This window comes from Lissotriton helveticus, chromosome 8, assembly GCF_964261635.1.
Source record: "Lissotriton helveticus chromosome 8, aLisHel1.1, whole genome shotgun sequence".
NCBI classification, from domain to species: domain Eukaryota; kingdom Metazoa; phylum Chordata; class Amphibia; order Caudata; family Salamandridae; genus Lissotriton; species Lissotriton helveticus.
This window is the reverse complement of record NC_136069.1, coordinates 867,437,615-867,457,763: the sequence shown is the minus strand read 5'-3', so window position 1 is coordinate 867,457,763 and position 20,149 is coordinate 867,437,615. Positions and strand designations below refer to the sequence as shown.

The 20,149-nt window shown below is 42.3% G+C and overlaps 1 protein-coding gene and 1 pseudogene across 2 annotated transcripts in view; one reads left to right on the top strand and one right to left on the bottom strand.

Annotated features, from left to right (window-relative positions):
* The window catches only part of HTR1F (5-hydroxytryptamine receptor 1F), an 845,375-nt gene that overhangs the window by 413,839 nt on the left and 411,387 nt on the right, over positions 1 to 20,149 (top strand). The gene's annotated exons all lie outside the window — the stretch shown is intronic.
* On the bottom strand, positions 11,317 to 13,127 carry LOC144773814 (uncharacterized; annotated as a pseudogene).

Below are 20,149 nucleotides of genomic sequence, written 5' to 3'. Positions count from 1 at the left end.
TAACTCGTCTTCTTCTTGAATTACTTCTAACTTCCCAGTTTCAGAATTTCCGTTCATGCTTTCAGAGCTTCTCTCCTGCTTTTCAATACTCTCCTGATCATGGATTGATTCTTGTTCAGACTCTTTTTCCGCTTCTTTTTCTAGCAGACCTTCATCATTATCAGAGTCTACTATCACAATATCCAAATCTTTTTCATTCAATGCCTTATTCGCAGTTGAATTTTCCAGATGTCGACTCTCCTGTCGATCTTCAGGATCTGGATTTCTCTCAGGTTCTTCTTCAGAATCTGAATCTGCTGTAGTGTCACCTTCGTCAGGATTTTCAGGTGGTGGTACACGAATTGTGTGACTTGCATGAATCCACCTTTTCAAACCCTTCCACTTTACTGCATTTGTTGTGACAAGAATCACCTGTCTTGCCTTCTGCCACCTGGGTACCAAACAGTTTCTTCTTCGGTGGTCTTTTGTTCTTACCCAGTCTCCTGGTAACAGATCATGCGCTTGCTCTTTGTCTCTTGTTATCACTTCAGTTCCCACCTGATGGAACACAGAAGTCACGACGTCAGAAAGGTTCTTGCAGTACTCCAAAATGACGCTATCATTTATACTTATCAATTTCCCGACAGGTACAAATGCTTGTCTCATGACTCTGCCCATGACAATATCATGTGGGCTTAGTCCTGTCTTTTTATCAGGAGTACTTCTTAGTGACATCAAAACAAGTGGAAGTGCATCTGTCCACTTCATTCCTGTAGCTAAACACATTTTTCCAATCCTGTTCTTAGTTGTACCATTTACTTGCTCAACAACACCTGATGCTTCTGGTCTATATGCGCAGTGTAACTTTTGTTTTATATTCAATGCTTCACAAACCATTTGTAACAGTCTGTTTTCAAAATGTGTTCCACGATCAGTTTCCACAGTCACCGGAAAACCGTACCTTGGTATGATCTCCCTTAAAAGTAATTTTGCAACAGTAACTGAATCATTGTGACGTGTTGGGAACGCTTCAACCCACCTTGAAAACAAACAGATTATCACGAGGACATAACGTAACTTGTCGTGGGGTGGCATGTCAATGAAATCCATTTGTAACCTTGTGAAAGGACCACCCTCCCGTCCTATGGTTCCCATGCTCACAACTGTTTTTCTGTTAGGGTTCATTTGTTGGCAGATTAAGCATCTCTGGCAAAAAGATTCTGCAATTATCCTGAATTTTGGGTTAAACCAAGTCTGTCTAATTAGCCTAATCATGGAATATCGTCCAATATGTCCTTGAACATGATACATCCTGGCCATGTCAGCAATCATGCTATTTGGTAAAACTGGTCTGCCATCGTTGTAAACCCAGATCCCATCTTCTTCTCACTGTCTGCAATCTGCTTTTAACCATGAGTCTTTCTCCTCATCACTTGCCTCATCTTGTAAATCGTTTACTCCTTGCCATGTCTCAACTACAGATGTTAGCATAAGTGAACTCAGAACATGTTCATTATCTTTTTCCCGATTGATTGCAAAATTGTTTTTCGCGCAATACTTCGCGATTTCATCCGCATAGGCATTTCCTTTTGTGATATAATCCTCACCCTTTTTATAAGCTGCACATTTCACGACAGCAATTTTCTCTGGTAATTGAATGCCATCAATTAATCTCTTGATCAAATTTGCATTTCTGATTGGAGTTCCCGCAGAAGTTAAATAACCTCTTTGAGACCAGAGCTGACCATAATCATGGACAACTCCATATCCATACTGACTGTCAGTCACTATGGTGATTTTTAACTCTTTTGCTCTTTCACAAGCACGAATCAAAACAATCAATTCTGCTACTTGAGCTGAACGAATTCCTTCGAGACATGATGCTTCAACTACACTTGCAACTGTGCAGACTGAATATGCTGCTCTCAGAAAACCCTCGTCTGTTCTTAGACAAGAACCATCAACAAAGTAAACAAAATCCAATTCAGACAAAGGAACATCTTTAATGTCCTGACTAGGCTTGATGCAATATTCTAAAACATCCAAGCATTCATGATCGATATCATTTTCGTTTCTGATTTCTGTTACAGTACCATCAGGCAATAATGTGGAAGGATTTAAATTCACACACCTTGCTATTTAAACGTTATCCGATCCCAGAATAACTTTTTCGTATTTGGTAAGTCTGTTACTCGTCAAATGCTGTGTTTTACTTCTAGTAAGAAGAATTTCAACAGAATGGGGTACATAAACTTTTACAGGAAACCCCATTATGATTCCCTCACTTTGCTCAAGACTCACACTTGTTGCAGCTACTGCTTTCAAGCAACCTGGTAATGCTTTTGCAACGGGGTCAAGAACTGCTGAGAAGTATGCTATTGGGTTTCTCAGTTTTCCATGTCTCTGAATAAGAACTGATAATCCACATCCTTCTCTTTCACTGCAGTACAACTCAAAATCTTTTTCATAATCTGGCATACCTAGAGCTGGTGCTTCACACAAGCTTCTCTTTAGCTTTTCAAAAGCTTCCATCTCAATTTCTGTCAGAACAATTGGGTCTTTTATGTCAGCTTTTGTTAATCTCTGCAGTGGTTTTGCAATTACTGAAAATCCACTAATCCATTGACGACAATAGCCAACCATCCCTAGAAACATTCTGACCTGTCTCTGTGTTTTTGGAGGTTGCATTCCCTGAATCATTTTAATTCTTTCAATTATCACTTGTCTGATTCCTTTTGCAATTCTGTGACCAAGATATTTTACTTCTTGTTTGCAAAACTGTAATTTTGCAGGAGACACTTTATGTCCCTCATCTGCCAGATGATTCAAAAGAGTAATTGTATCTGTAACACAGTTATCTCGTGTTTTTGCTGCTACAAGGAGGTCATCTATGTATTGAACCAATGTCGATTTTCCAGGTAAATTTAGGTTCTCCAAAGATTTCTTTAGCAACTGAGTAAAGATAGATGGACTCTCAATATACCCTTGAGGGATACGACACCATGCTAATATGCGATCCTGGAACTGGAACGCAAAAATTTGCTGGCTATCTGGATGCAATGGAACAGTAAAGATTGCATTGCAAAGATCAATGACCGTATACCATTCTGCATCATGCGGAATCTGGTAAAGAATCACTGCTGGGTTTGGAACAAGTGGGCAACATGGAACAACTATTTGATTAACCTTTCTCTGGTCTTGAACTATCCTGTATGTTCCGTTTGGCTTTTTGATCCCCATGATCGGTGAATTACAAGGACTGCTTTCAATTTCTTTAAGTACACCTTGTTTTATGAATTTGTCAATTACAGGAATGACACCTTCAATTGTTTCTGCTTTCATTTTATATTGAGGAATGTTTTGGAAAATCTATTCCCTGTTTCACTGTAATTTTAACTGGATCAACATTTTTCATCAAGCCCATTTCACTTCCTGTCAAATCCCAAATTTCAGCTTTGACTGTCCTTTTAAGTTCTTCAGGTAGATTATCTTTGTCAAATGCAGGAAACAACTTACTTTCCTCTGCTTTAACCATTAACATTGTTAATCTGTAAAGCCCATCTTCCTCCAGTGTTTGAAGCTCAATACCCTCCGGTGAGCAATATATTTTGCAGTTCATCTTGCAGAATATGTCCCTTCCTAACAAGTTTACAGGACTGCTGTTACAAACTACAAATCTGTGCTTGTCTTTGAATTTTCCAATTTCGTCCTTAACAGACTCAGTTAAATCTGTTTTAATTTGTTGATTAGCTACACCAACTACTTGGATACTATCCCCAGAGAGAGGCAGGTTTTCTATTTCCACTGATCTAACAGTAGAACGGGTAGCACCAGTGTCCACAAGAAAAGTGATTTCTACATCATTCACTTTACCATTTACAAATGGACCAGACTGATCTACCTCAAGAGTGGCTCCAAGCACACACTCTTCCCCCTCTCTCAGGCACCGTCATAAGTAATCCTCGGAATCACTTCTTCCATTTTCTGTCATCAAAAATTGTTGAGAAACATTTGGCACATTCACTCTTTGCGGTCTGATTACCTGGTCACCTCCGCAGAATCCCGTTTCCGAATTGTATCACTGCACATTCACACAATGTGGAAGTGGTGGTTGAGGAATCTGATTCTGCTGATTCACTACCTGTCGCTGTAGTTGTTGCTGCAGATTCAACTCATTTAACTGTCGCTGTAGCTGTTGCTGCATATTTACATCATTCTGCATCTGTGGATTCAATGATGCATTTTAAAAATTTCTGGGCGGATTTTTACATTCGCGCTTCCAGTGTCCAATTTCACCGCAATTAAAACAAGGGAGCTTTTGTTTCAACTCCTCGATATTAACATTGAATTTTGGCTTATTACCTTTAAATTTTCCTTGATTCTGATTCTGATTAATATTGACATTTTTATTTTCCAAATTTGCAATTTGCTGTTCAGCTACTTTCACCTGTGCCCACATTGCCTTTTCTTTTAGCTTTTTCTGTTTGGCATCTATCTCGTCACTACAGTATTTAGCTTTTCTCAGAATGTCATCAACTGAGAGTGATTGCCAGCCGACAATCCCGTTTCTGATCATCTCACCAATTTCAGGTCTCAAGCCATAAACAAACCTGTGTAAGAAGTGGCTCATGTTCTTTTCACTTAATTTTTCATAGCCACTGTACTGTTTAAACACCAACAGTAATCTTTCATAAAATGAATGTACTGACTCTTTTGGCTCTTGATTTGTTCTGTCAATTTTAACCCAATCAACTTCTTTTGGGGGAATCTTGTTTTTCAACCAGTAAATTACTTTATCATACAGACCTATAACTTCAGACGATGGAGCACCTGTTACTGTATCTCGAGCAGGTTCTACCTTTGGCCAACTTACAGAAACTTTACATTCTGTCCAAAAATCTGACGGGACAACTATGTCAAAGAATCCATCAAGATCAATCCACAGAACTTTCAAAACTTTTATGAATCTATCCACCTGTCGATACCATTCCACAGGCTTCTCTCTGAGCCGAGGAAAATCATTTGTAAACAACAAGATGTCCTGTCTTGACCAAGGAACCTGCACATATCCACCTCCTGCTATTTCCCTCATTGGATACTGATTTGCCACCATGCCTCTTTCTCTCCTTTCTTCCTCTCTTTGCTTTGTCCATTTTACTCTCCATTTACTCAAATTTCCCAATCTTTTTATATACACAATCAAATCTTTTATATGCAAAATTCTTCCCATCGTATTGAAGTTCTTAATATCTCTTTCAGTAAAAGCTAATCTGTAATGTTTTCCCAAATTCTTCTGTTTGCTCAAATCAATCTCTAATTCAGTAGCTAATTCTTCCAACTGCTCTTTTTTATTTTTCGTTTTCCATTGTACACTTTTACAAATAAATAATAATTCATCGTCTTGATAATGCTTTAAATTGTCAGGTCCAATTGTGCCAATGATTAGTTCCTCCATTTCCACTTTTAATCTGGCAACATCAAGTTTTGGGGATTTTTCAACACTCTTTTCTGGGGTTTCAGCATGAGATTCTGCACCAATTGGTGTTCTGCATAATGAACCTTGATTAAAAGTTAAATCAGGCATCATTGTTTTTTCTCGATGTATTTCTGTTAAATCTGAGTAAAATTTTTCAGCTACTTTCTGAATTTCTGCATTTAATGGAATAGTCAAACCTGGATGTCTAATTTCTCCCAGATCAAATACAGGTTGAACAGGACCAATCGTTACTGGAACTGTTACTGCTTCCATACCTTTAGTTAATTGTCGAATTAATTCCTCTTTTGATCGTAAATATTCTGAAGCACTTGGAGTTTCTTCATCTCTTCCAGTTCCCATTAGACCTCTGGAAGTCTCATTTCTCGAAACTGGAGTTTCAGGAAAATTTCTATTTTCTCCATATGTACTAGAATTAGTTCTCGTTTCTACTCTTTCAGGAGTTTGCGTATTATTCGGGTAAAATCTGGGTGATTCTTCATTAAGTGGTGGTGCACTTGGAGTGGTTTCTGTAGAAACCATCTGGGTAGACCATGTACAAGCTGGTTTAAAAGGAGTCTGTTTCTGATGATTAGTAATATAAATTTCTTCTAAAACTGGATCTTCTAATTCACTCTCTTCAATATTATTTTTCTTTTGGGTATTCTTTTGACCTGGTATTTCAGTAACCATTACTCTTAATGGGTAGAGACCATCACACATGTCTGCTTGTCTCCATCGACGCATTCTATCTTCATGGGTTTCTCTATTAATGTTTAATTTTGGACCTTTTGTTACACCTCTGGTTTCTCATGCAAGTTCAAACATATCATCCTCTCATTCAAACTAAAGCTTCAAATTGTGTAGGTCTAGGCTTTGGCACAAGAGCCATCATTTTTTCCCTCAAATTTTTCAAAACCCTCCTATTAAATGATCCGTCTTCCGGCCATGCTAAAACACCATCATTTTTGGTATAATCCATCCAATTATCAAACCAAAGGCAAGTATGATAACAATATTCACCTTCCATATAGGCTGCAGGTGTTTTGTACTTATGAAGTAATTTTCCACCTCGCGTTTCAATTTTCTTATCAGGTGAAATTATATTTTTCAATTTCTGAAGCCATGTAAGCTTTTTCTCCTCTTTCTTGTAGTAATAACTCATGTTTCAAATCAAATCCGCTTAATTCTAAATGATCGTAAACGTTTCCTGGTTATTCCGCAAAACCAGCCAATCCGTGCGCAAAACTCACCAACAAGCCAATCAGGTTAAGCTACGTCACCACCTTGCTCAACCAATAGAATTATTCTTTTCAGGATGAGCCAATCAGCTAACAGCTCATCAGAGGCACGTGAGCCAATCAGCGCGCTAGCTGTGACGTTTGTTAGCCAATCACAGCGCGGACCCTGTGACGTACACTGCCGCTGCAGCTTCTCGTCTCTTACTCCTAGAGCTCACCCCTCCTTTACAAAATATTTTCACAGCGCCATTTTAAGAAATTTTTTCAATGAATTTCAATTAATAACAACAGGAAAAACAAACCATTTGTCTGCTTCGCTAAAATATAGTGATAGTTTATACAATCATTCAGGTATTCTTTTGCGTGAAATAGACGACGCTTTTCTCACAGAATATTCAATCGTTGATAAAGTATGACTACTCTACACTTCAAACAAGTAATAACAAACTCATTTCCCTCTGAATGTACATTAAGTAACAATTCAAAGTTTGACTCGAACGGAATTACAAAATCATTTACGCACTTTCAAACGGAAAATTTCCCTATTCATACATACATGAAATCTTGGTAGGACTTTAACCAACTATAGAAATCCACTTTTGCCAGTAAAATAAACAACGTTACCTTACCCTTCACACAATTTTGGATGAATTCTACTACTCTTTTTGCAGTGAGTTTTAAAACAGGCTCCAAGTCCCTATACTCGAAAGCTATAATTTCATAGACAATCCTCACTATACATTCTACCTAGCACACCTAAAATCCCTAAACTTGTGCTGTACGTCCACAACACTAGTGATATATGGCAATACCACTATTTTGAAACAGAACAAATGTACTGTGCAACTTCACTTGTCACACTACTCATATGCCGGCACAATTAGGAATTTTCACACTGCTGGAAAATTTTCGACAACATATAACAACTTGACAAACTCAACATGTTTTAGTCATAAATCCTATATAACTACCATGTAGCATGTCAGTTACCATAGTAACCGTAACTCTGCTACCAGAGAATTGATCCAGCGCCCCTATCGAAATTCTGTCTCAGCAACGCCACCCAACGCCAGATACTCACCATTAATCATAAATCACTCACAAGGCCCATTAACCAACGAGGCAGATTTTGGGCAACTGAATCGTGCTAATTATTAACCCATTAATCTATGTTACCTAGCTGAAGCAAATAAAGCAGCAAACAAAATTATTTTCCAAACTTGTGCCACATAAAGACAGAAAGACATAACATAAGCACACATAAATAAGCACATGCCATTAATTAAACAGCCGCATTTAATACTGACAAAGACAATAGACAAAGTTAGTACATTATTTTTCACGTACTTGCAGATGCAACATAAAGCACATATGTTAAACCCTCATGTCGTGTATGCATTTTAATCTAGGTTGATTAATATAATTCACTCCATGCTTATTAGTACGATTATTTTATTATGGAAGTTTAACTTTGCGAGTTGAAACAAAATATGTTTCTAAATCTCGCTCCATCAACAGTCATGTACTCTGTCCAGTCTCCTAATCTTCTTTGCTGCATAGCTGACAAGGTTTCAGATTATTATTTGTGACATGTTCACAATTTCAGTGTAATTATGAGTGGTATTCAATGACTATGAGTGACACTTTCTCGCGAGCAAAAACAAGCAATGAAGGCGAAGGAAACATATAAATATCCGACATTACACCCATTTGAGCAACAAGAAACTCAAAGAAGATGTTAAAACTGCAGATGAAAAGCCGCAGAAATGTGAGGGGCACTGTGGGACCCAACTGCACCAAACAGGAAGTGAGAGGTCATACTGCCTGCAAATGAGCCTCATTTTCTGTAGCACCCCATCTTCACCACCCCCGGGCATACCATATCTGAATACATATGGGATTTTACTGTATTATAAAACACACAGGAACAAGTGTTTTTTAAAGAAGACTCAAGCTTGAAGTTAATACAAATTATCCCTGCAGCCTAGATAATGACTAATGCAGCACAGGATGGTAATCCTCTACAGCTGGGAGAAAAGTTTCCCAGACACTGCACCCTGCTGCATGGCATCGTGACCTCGCCACCCTATTACCAGGCAAAAAACCCTCCACTGTAGAAAGGACGGAAAAGTAATATCTGTCGTCGCTGAAGGACGGGGCAGTGGAGTTTACACTAAGTGGTCTAAAACACATCAAATTGGTAGTGGCACAAATGTGCTTGAGTGACCACCGCTAGAGCCCAGTGTGCCTCCTAAGGCAGTGGTTGAAATGTAAATATAAATGTACAGGAATTTATATAGCGCAAATCACCGAGCGGTTTCTAAGCGCTTGCTTAGGGAACCCGTCCTGGTATTCCCCTGTGAGATAACCCCGGCAGGGTATCCGCAAGGTGAAAGCCAGGCATCCCGCCGCGAGGGGCCGTTGTGGAGATTAAGCAAGCTATTGCCCAGAGTCGCAGAGTGTGAACCCGTGAATCAAGTAGGCACCGGAGCGAGAATTGTCGAGTCCATGGACATTTTAGGACTCAAGACCCCGCCGAGCCGGGAATTAAACCCTGGTCCCGGGCTGACCTCTGCTTCCAGGTCTGCCTCATCTAACCAGTGAGCCACACTTCTCTGAAGTGGGGGGGAAATGGGGGGGAAATGGAAGGGGAACTCTGGGAGGAGAATCAGATGGTGGTGGTAATGACCTGAGGATTGGATGTGTGGGCGGAGTCAGAGAGGTGGCCAGAAAGAGCAAAATATCCCAATTTTTAGTATTTGTTTGGCATTTCACTGTCCAGTTACAGCTTATTCCGTTATTTAATTCAACCAATGGATACTCATGTTTGAGGTTTAATATGAGTTATTGACATTAAAATGCATTCACAAAGTGGGATACATTTCCAATCACAGAATGTCCCAAATACACTTAAAAGTGGAATCACCAGCCACGTGTCTCCTAGCCATGCAGTCTCTGTCATCAGCACTTCTCCCTTTTTCCACAAGAGTTCAAACATGAATGGCAAAATATCCTAGTTTACAAATGTTTTCCATATAATTATGGTTCTGCCATATTTGCCACATAATACATCATCTGCTGCATAATCTGACGATTTTAACAAAAAAATTATTTGTAGCGCAAACATATCAAAATGTACTTGTGTGGAGGGCCCTTTGCAAAGGTTGACTGGTCAACTTTCTCACTGCTGCATTTGAATGTTACACTGGTACTAATGAGACAAACTCTTTGCAGAGACTGTTAGTATGAGTAAAAATGTAAAAATAATAAAGTATCAGAAAATGTACCGCATTACGCTGCAGACTTTTTTTGGCTGTATACATTAGTCAACACCGCAACATAATTTTGTCCTCCATTGCTGCATAATTCCAGTGGCGCCAAAGCAGGCAGCGCATGTTAAAAGTGCTTGGGCATGAAGCAGAGAGACCATAAAGTTTGCGAACTTAGTTTGGTGTGCATGAAAATCCAGCATTGCCCATCCCTGGTGAGTTACACTACTACTGTTAAAACAAGGCCAATGGATGTACCAATGGGAGAGAGATACTGTCCTCTAGGGTCCTGAGACTTCATTGACAGAGTGACTGTTGCTCTAGGGTGCTCAACTTTGTAGGACTACCTGCAACACTGGAGGTGAACTTCCGTATGGATTGTGGTGGACAGCCCTTCAAGACTAACTCCCACCTGCCTTCTAGGGGCAACCTGCTTATGCTAAGACACCAGGGGGCATATTATCAAGGGGGTTTATCTCCGCTTTTTTGGCTTTAAAAGCCAAGAAAGCGGAGTTAAAATTATCTCCCTATTACCTAGCTGTCGCTAACACCAGTTAGCGACAGCTAGTAGGAGATAGCGACCATCTCGAGCCCAACTTTGCATGTCAGTGATATTTATCACTAATGACATGCAAAGTGGGCGTGCCAAGATGTTAGCGACTGGAAACAGTCGCTAACATCGCTATCTCCTATTACCATCTTTTGGAGATATTCGCGCTAAGCGCGAATATCTCCAAAAGCTAACACCTGCTCTGAGCAGTTCTTAGCCATGTTATCCAATGGGAGGTGGATAACATGGCTAAGAGCATTAGTTCGATAATGCATGAATATCGCTGACTTTTCAGCGATATTCATGCATTGCGGGCGTTTTTTTATCGCATTTGCGATAAACCTTGGTAATACCAAGGTTTATCTGCGATAAAAATCGCCGCAGCTCAGCGGTAAATTATTGTCTCTAACCAAGCAATAGCGATAATTATCGCTATTGCTTGGTAATATGCCCCCAGGTCTTCTAAGGTCTAGCATGGGAATGTGCTCCCACAGGAAAGTGTTCCGGTGCACAGGTCATGAAGGCTAAACCTGGTTCCCCAGTTCCATATTCAGTTGCTTTCCTGTTTTCAGTTTCTATTTTTGGTAAATTCTGGTGGTGTTTTGTCAGTGTTTTCCTGTGATTTCAATACCTGAAAAAAACTGTGCTTTTCAGTGATTACTAATTTTCGCGCCATAAAAAACAACTGAAACTGTGTTTTTCCGGTGTTTATGGAACGCTTTGCTTTTATTATTGCTGGCTTTCTTCATTGATGCATGGCATATAGACTGTGTACGTACGTGTATATGAAATCCAAATACATATTTACAAGTCAAAGTTATTGTAGTAGACCATACAATATTTCTTCAGTGTTTCTTTAGTCATTCGCGCTCTCTCTTTCCTTCCCATGTACACTTTTATTTGTGAAAACGCCCTCTCAACATTGGCACTTGAGACTGGCAACGCCAAAACAGCCAGTACACAATTTGCCAACTCTGGCCACTGACGTAGCTTTCCATGCCAGTACTGGTGCACCTCAAGGTTGACATTCTCTGGGACAGGTTCTGCAACATATGCGTTGAACTGGGTGCAGATGCCCTCAGAGGTATTAAAGCAGTCAAAAATAAAGCAGTACTTTGCAAAGTCCGGAGAAAATTCCCCTTTACGGAATGGATCTAACACTTGTGCAGAGTACCAAAGTGAGGCTTCATTGACTTCAAACGCCATGGTTGGTGAAGGGACATTTCTATGCATCATAGCTAGCCATTTCTCATGCATGGTAAAATAAAATGTCCTGAATTGGTCTTCAACACTTCTTTGCTTACCAAGTGGCAAGCATTCTAACAGGGAACATGTTGCAGTGCCAAAGTCACAAAAAGTGTCGCCTAGCCTACTCTCGAGGAGATGTTTGACATCTACACCAATTATACTGAAAACTTGGTAGACAAAGGTGTTTTCTGACTCTAGTTTTTTGATTATGTCCACTACAGCAGTCATGTTTTCCTGTAAAAATCTAAGGATGCAGTACAGTGTACTTTTTTTGACATCGCTATCAATATGCACCCGAAGATCCTCACATTTCTTGCCTTTTGCATCATCACTAAGCAAAAATTCAGTAAGCGGTCGCCACATAGATAATATTGCATTCACGGCCTCTAGGACTGAGAACCACCGACTAAATGACACAGTTGGGATTACTCTTTCTTTGCTGCCACACAAAAAACAAAATGAGAAATATTTGCGTTTGAGTTCCCGCGCATAACGAAACAGTGCGCCTGAATGGACCACAAAATCAATAGCATTCTTCATTAGCTCAGAAGATTGTAATGCTGCTTTCAGCATACCATCTAGCAAGTGGCAAGGATCTCTCACAGGGAAACACTTCAGCTCAGGCATTGCTTTTGACAGGTCATCACATAACTTTTTCATATACGTAGCTGAATCGCTGCAAATACAAACAATGTCACTCCAATCTTTGTTAAACTTGGTAAGAACTCTCTGCAGCAGCATTCCAAGTGACACTGCGTTGCACGTTTCCAGTACATCTAGATCTGCCATGATGGTATGTCTGTACCATCCATTTTTTGCAACACAAAATGTGATTAACACTGCCACTGCTGGGTCGCCACGCATCTCTGGGGTTTCATCAATGGTAACAGAGATCTTTACATCACCTTCGAGTAACTCTGAAATATATTCAATATCTGCAAGGAACACCTCTGGTAGGTATTTCTCATACATGTGTGTTGCTTTTGGCAATGTTTTGCATGCTGGTGCACGCTTGCGGAACAGATTCCCAATTGGTCCATCGGCTTGGTGTAAGCTGGTTCCAGATTGCAGTAGGGCACATACAAATTCATGTGCCACATCCTTTTCTTCCTCACGTTTTCTTTTGAAGTGGGTCATTGTCTCGGCAAGAGACATCTGGCATAGGCTGTCGCTATTAGGTGGCTCTTTCAATTTCAAGTGGGTCATGGTGACAAGATGTTCAGCAATTCGGCTTGCAGTCTTCCCAGTTACTATTGGGACAGTCACTCTGCAAAACCTGCAAATTAACATCTTTTGCCCACTTCTTCAACCATGAAATCTTTGTTTTCCAGCACATAGTCTTCTGCTGTCTTTATTCTGCGGGGCATGTTGTTCTGCGCACACTAGATCAATAAAAAAAAACACACTTAGAAACCGGTTGCGTTCTGTTGAGAAAATAAAGAGAAAGACAATATTTTCATGGTCAGGTGACTGCTGTGCAAACAGGGAAGAGCGGACTTGTGTTGCAATGAGTAACAGAAACAACAAGTTCTGGTCACGGGAGCTAAAAGGGTTAAAAGCACCCCAGGGCATTGGCGTGAGGCCTTGATGTCTGTAAGGTTAAGTCAGCATTTTTGAAAATTTGCCTGCAAAGGGAGGCTCTGTGCAAGGCACACCTCTTGAACTGAGGGGTACAGAGAGACGTTTTTGGAATTGCAGATTTTGTGACATCTTCAGGTATGAGTAATTTATGAGAGATTTCTGGGGGTGTTGGGCGTTGTAGACAAGGCAGGCACTTTATATAGTTCATTTAGAATCAATGTGTTGTCATTTGAAGAAAGTGAGAGCTGGGTGACATGTTCATGGTTTTGGGCACTTCTCACAAATCACATAGTATGATGGCATGGCTCTGAGTAAAGCTAGGCTGGTTTTCACTGCTGGTTTTTTCTCCTCTGAGATTTATATAGTGCGAACTCGACCTGAAGATTTTAAAGCGCTTCATGTGAGCACCTGTTGCTTTACACAAGGTCACATGCATTTTTGTTAGGGACTGGTAGATTACATGGTTTGCCCAGATTCACAGGATGTTGAGCGTCATTGCCACACACCACCAGCCATCAGTGCATACTCCCACCAGGCACACACACACCACCAGCCGGCAGTGCACACTTCGACCAGGCACACACACCACCAGCCACCAGTGCATAATTTCTACAGGCACACACACCACCAGCCATCAGTGCACACATCAATTGTTAACGCATCCACAATTAACTAATGTAGCAATCGCAGTATGGTGTTGCAATATTTAGAAATGTCAATAGCTCAAACTTAATTAATGCGAGACCTATTGCATTGCAAATGCTTGTTTAGAGTGAATTGCAGAGAAAGGCTGACCAACATTAAAATAAAGTTTTCTTGCTAACGATCTCCTGTCTATATTTACAGCTGCAAGCAATTCAGAAAAACAATAGAAATCTTTAAATAGAACGTGGTTATCAGTGTAGCAGATTTTGGAAAATGTTAATAACAGTGTTACACTGACAGTCACGTTTACTGTAGGACTGATTTGTATACCTGGATATATTTTAATAATGTCTTTTATTGTTATGTATCTGCTTTCAAATAAAATGACAAAACAAAAAGATATTGGCAATTGGACATGGAATGTTGTATTCGTACCTTAATGTTAGTATTCAGCTCATCACAAAAAAAAGATTTAATCATCCCTTTATATATTTTTTACCTTAATAAAACACCATTTTCAATTGACAAACACACATGCCTTCTCCTCTTTGAAATTATTTTGCGCCAAGTTAATTGCAATAATCTGACACCCCCAGGCATTGCAGGCGCTATGCTCATCGAGATGAAAGAAGTTCTGGGGGATATAAATGTATATCAATATATTTATATATATCGCCGAGCCTGTTTGTAGCAGCTGCTGCTTCAGATTGTGGTGGGAGGTTACATGATCTACTCGAATCTCCGGATGTTGAGCCCACCTCCAGACTCGAACTCGGTTCCCTAGTTAGCAACTCTGGCTGTTACTACACCGTAGCTTGCCCTCTCTTTAACACTCTCAAGTCACTTCTCGCCGTTCTCCCTTCTCGTTCTCCCTCCCCAACTCTTTTTAATTATCTCTCCCCCCCCAACACACACACATTCCGGCCCACAAACAGAGCCTGTGTGTGGCCCCTTCTACCAGAGATTATATACTGCAGCGAGCGACGAGCTGACGGCAGAGACAGTAACGTGACTTTGACACTGAAGTGCGCAAATATTGTGTATTTTTGACTGCGCTGTGTGTGGTGATGAGTGCGAGGGAGTTATTGTAAGCATGTGGCCTCTTTACCCGACGCACACCCCACGTTAGCCAGGCAGGGGGGCCCTTGCTCACGGGCCGATTTAAGCAATGAATCATAGGAGAGGGCAATGGGATAGGGTTACGAAGTCCGTTCCAAGTGGTGCTGTCTAGGTTGGACAAAGACCTAAAGGTTTAAAAAGAAAATGTGCCCGCTGTAAATACAGTTGTAAATATTAATGTTCTTATGTAGACACTCTATTATTGCCTACAGGACTCCCATCCAGCAAGTGTGCAAACCTAAATGGGACCAATTGAGGCATTTGTCAGTGTCTTTTTTTTATCTCTGTTCTGGGAGACTAAGGGAGGTGTGTCATCATTTATGCTGATAAGTACCCTTTGGTTTTCCATTTGTAATACCATTTCTTCCATGTCGCAAAAGTACATCAGCCTTTTTTAACTTTACTCTACCCCGTGCTTTATTATAGTTTGAATTCATTGCTATACACCATTTTAAAGACTGAGGATGATAAACGTGCTGCTTGTTTCCTTCTTTTACGTCTTAGCATCAAGGTAGTAGACATACCCAGGGTGGTTCCTTAATAACCGCACCCCTGCACTTTATCGTTGAGTCACCAGACCTCCAGAGAGAATGCCCACCCCCACGTTAGCCATTGCAAGCATTTAAGCCTCATTATGTAAATGGTCTTTTTAACGACCTGTGAAGTAATGGGGCACGGCCGCAGGCTAACAAACAGCAGATCTCAACAGTTCCTCTCCCCCACCGTATGAAAAAATATTGCGCCTCTTTCACCGATGCCCACCCCACGTTAGCCAGGCAGGGGGCCCTTGCTCACGGGCCGATTTAAACAGTAGAATCTTGATTAGAAAAAACAAGCATGCTGCCTCTTTACCCGGCACACACCCGGAAATACCTAGAATCTCTCCAATATTGTAGAACGCCCCAAAAATGTGATGATCTACAATTCACGTAGGTCAGTTGTCCCACAGGTCGATCTTGTCAAACGTCTGGGCTGTAATTCAAGCCACTGTTATCTCCAAAATTGATTAAGGCTCCTAGCTATGATACTACATTCAGTGTCAAGACCGTTATTTTAAAATTTATGACCAGATTACTCCATTCCTATCGGGGCTTTTTTAATTCCCTTTGAAGGTCAAACTTGCATTTCTCACCTTTCAGACCATCATTCCTTCACTCTGACCTAAAGATACACAGTGGTACTAACATTTTTCACTCTTTATCTCTTTCAAAACCCCTCTCTTAAGCTCTTTACTTTGCAGCTTTACATAGCGCCAACTCGACCCAAAAGTATTGGAGCGCTTTACATGAGCACCAACTACATTACACAGGGGCACATTAATTTTTATAGCCACTGGGAGGTTACGTGATCTGCCCGAATCTCCGGATGTTGAGCCCACCTCCAGACTCGAACCCGGTTCCCTAGTTAGCAGCTCTGGCTGTTACTCCACCGTAGCATGCCCTCTCTTTAACACTCTCAAGTCACTTCTCGCCGTTCTCCCTTCTCGTTCTCCCTCCCCAACTCTTTCTAAGTATCTCTCCCCCCCACCCCAACACACACACATTCCGGCCCACAAACAGAGCCTGTGTGTGGCCCCTTGTACCAGAGATTATATACTGCAGCGAGCAACGAGCTGACGGCAGAGACAGTAAGGTGGCTTCGACACTGAAGTGCGCAAATATTGACAAAAAATGTCTGCAGGAGTTATGACTGTGGGCCGAGTCCAAGCACAATCAGAAACCGTGTGATTGGGTGTCTGTTGATGAACGTGAGAGGGTGTGTGTATTTGTGAGTGTGTGGTGATGAGTGCGAGGGAGTTATTGTAAGCATACGGCCTCTTTACCCGGCGCCCACCCCACGTTAGCCAGGCAGGGGGGGCCTTGCTCACGGGCCGATTTAGCAACGGCATCACAATTAAAACTACAAGCATGCAGCCTCGTTACCCGGCACCCACCCCACGTTAGCCAGGCAGGGGGGCCTTGCTCACGGGCCGATTTAGTAATGGCATCAGAATTCAAGTACAAGCATGCGGCCTCCTTACCCGGCGCCCACCCAACGTTAGCCAGGCATGGGGGGCCTTGCTCACGGGCTGATTTAGAAATGGCATCACAATCAAAACTACAAGCATGCGGCCTCATTACCCGGCGCCCACCCCACGTTAGCCAGGCAGGGGGGCCTTGCTCACGGGCCGATTTAGTAATGGCATCAGAATTCAAGTACAAGCATGCAGCCTCCTTACCCGGCGCCCACCCCGCGTTAGCCAGGCAGGGGAGGCCTTGCTCACGGGCTGATTTAGAAATGGCATCACAATCAAAACTACAAGCATGTGGCCTCGTTACCCGGCGCCCACCCCACGATAGCCAGGCAGGGGGGCCTTGCTCACGGGCCGATTTAGTAATGGCATCAGAATTCAAGTACAAGCATGCGGCCTCCTTACCCGGCGCCCACCCCACGTTAGCCAGGCAGGGGGGCCTTGCTCACGGGCTGATTTAGAAATGGCATCACAATCAAAACTACAAGCATGCGGCCTCTTTACCCGGCGCCCACCCCACGGGCGCAGGGTAAACCTCCCAACATTTACCTTGGCTGGTTCACCTAGGCCTTGGAACACTGGCAGTCTTCGTATGGTCGTCGTCTCCTCGTCAAGGTTGCCCGAACTGTAGTGAGGTGTGCGAGACCACACAAACTTGGACAGTATTTAGAATGGGACCTGGCCACACCCAACAACCTTGCCAACCAATGTGTCTCCCCGCTTTTAATGGGGGTGACGCACGTTCTGGGCTGCTTCCTTCTTGTACCTTAATTGCAGTTTGGTCTGCAATGCTTTGGCTCCATCAAGTGGGCAAGTGGTGCAACAGCAATGAAAATCCGTGACACTCGGTTTAAACAGTGTCAGCTGATTTTCATTCGGTAGTGTTTTTTCGTTCAGAGTCGGTTTTAACCGAATTCCGGACAGCCTAATTATAAAATACACAGGAACAAGTGTTTTTTAAAGAAGACTCAAGCTTGGAGTTAATACAAATTATCCCTTTTGGAAGAGGGGGTGGTGATGGACAGAGTTTCTGAATGATGCAGAATACTCTTACCAAGTCAAGAGATCATGGTTTTAATCCATCACCGTTTTTTAGCTCAATGCACCATCCCAGCTCAGAACCTGGCTATATGCAAATTAGTCTGTTCCTGTCCCAGTGCATGATGGGAACAGGGCAAACCAAACTACCAAGCCAATTCTTATACTGGGAAGGAAACAAGCTTCCGGGGACCGGTTTCTGGCATCACAGCCTTCGTCGGCCCGGCTTGCTTGAATCCTGATGGTGCAATGAGCAAGGGACTCACGTCTGAGTATACCCTCCCACACATAGTGTGGATAAAATAGATTTTGGAAAAGGGGGTGGTGATGGACAGAGTTTCTGAATGATGCAGAATACTCTTACCAAGTCAAGAGATCATGGTTTTAATCCATCACCGTTTTTTAGCTCAATGCACCATCCCAGCTCAGAACCTGGCTATATGCAAATTAGTCTCTTCCTGTCCCAGTGCATGATGGGAACAGGGCCAACCAAACTACCAAGCCAATTCTTATACTGGGAAGGAAACAAGCTTCCGGGGACCGGTTTCTGGCATCACAGCCTTCGTCGGCCCGGCTTGCTTGAATCCTGATGGTGCAATGAGCAAGGGACTCACGTCTGAGTATACCCTCCCACACATAGTGTGGATAAAATCGATTTTGGAAAAGGGGGTGGTGATGGACAGAGTTTCTGAATGATGCAGAATACTCTTACCAAGTCAAGAGATCATGGTTTTAATCCATCACCGTTTTTTAGCTCAATGCACCATCCCAGCTCAGAACCTGGCTATATGCAAATTAGTCTGTTCCTGTCCCAGTGCATGATGGGAACAGGGCAAACCAAACTACCAAGCCAATTCTTATACTGGGAAGGAAACAAGCTTCCGGGGACCGGTTTCTGGCATCACAGCCTTCGTCGGCCCGGCTTGCTCGAATCCTGATGGTGCAATGAGCAAGGGACTCACGTCTGAGTATACCCTCCCACACATAGTGTGGATAAAATCGATTTTGGAAAAGGGGGTGGTGATGGACAGAGTTTCTGAATGATGCAGAATACTCTTACCAAGTCAAGAGATCATGGTTTTAATCCATCACCGTTTTTTAGCTCAATGCACCATCCCAGCTCAGAACCTGGCTATATGCAAATTAGTCTGTTCCTGTCCCAGTGCATGATGGGAACAGGACAAACCAAACTACCAAGCCAATTCTTATACTGGGAAGGAAACAAGCTTCCGGGGACCGGTTTCTGGCATCACAGCCTTCGTCGGCCCGGCTTGCTTGAATCCTGATGGTGCAATGAGCAAGGGACTCACGTCTGAGTATACCCTCCCACACATAGTGTGGATAAAATCGATTTTGGAAAAGGGGGTGGTGATGGACAGAGTTTCTGAATGATGCAGAATACTCTTACCAAGTCAAGAGATCATGGTTTTAATCCATCACCGTTTTTTAGCTCAATGCACCATCCCAGGTCAGAACCTGGCTATATGCAAATTAGTCTGTTCCTGTCCCAGTGCATGATGGGAACAGGGCAAACCAAACTACCAAGCCAATTCTTATACTGGGAAGGAAACAAGCTTCCGGGGACCGGTTTCTGGCATCACAGCCTTCGTCGGCCCGGCTTGCTGGAATCCTGATGGTGCAATGAGCAAGGGACTAACGTCTGAGTATACCCTCCCACACATAGTGTGGATAAAATCGATTTTGGAAAAGGGGGTGGTGATGGACAGAGTTTCTGTATGATGCAGAATACTCTTACCAAGTCAAGAGATCATGGATTTAATCCATCACCGTTTTTTAGCTCAATGCACCATCCCAGGTCAGAACCTGGCTATATGCAAATTAGTCTGTTCCTGTCCCAGTGCATGATGGGAACAGGGCAAACCAAACTACCAAGCCAATTCTTATACTGGGAAGGAAACAAGCCTCCGGGGACCGGTTTCTGGCATCACAGCCTTCGTCGGCCCGGCTTGCTGGAATCCTGATGGTGCAATGAGC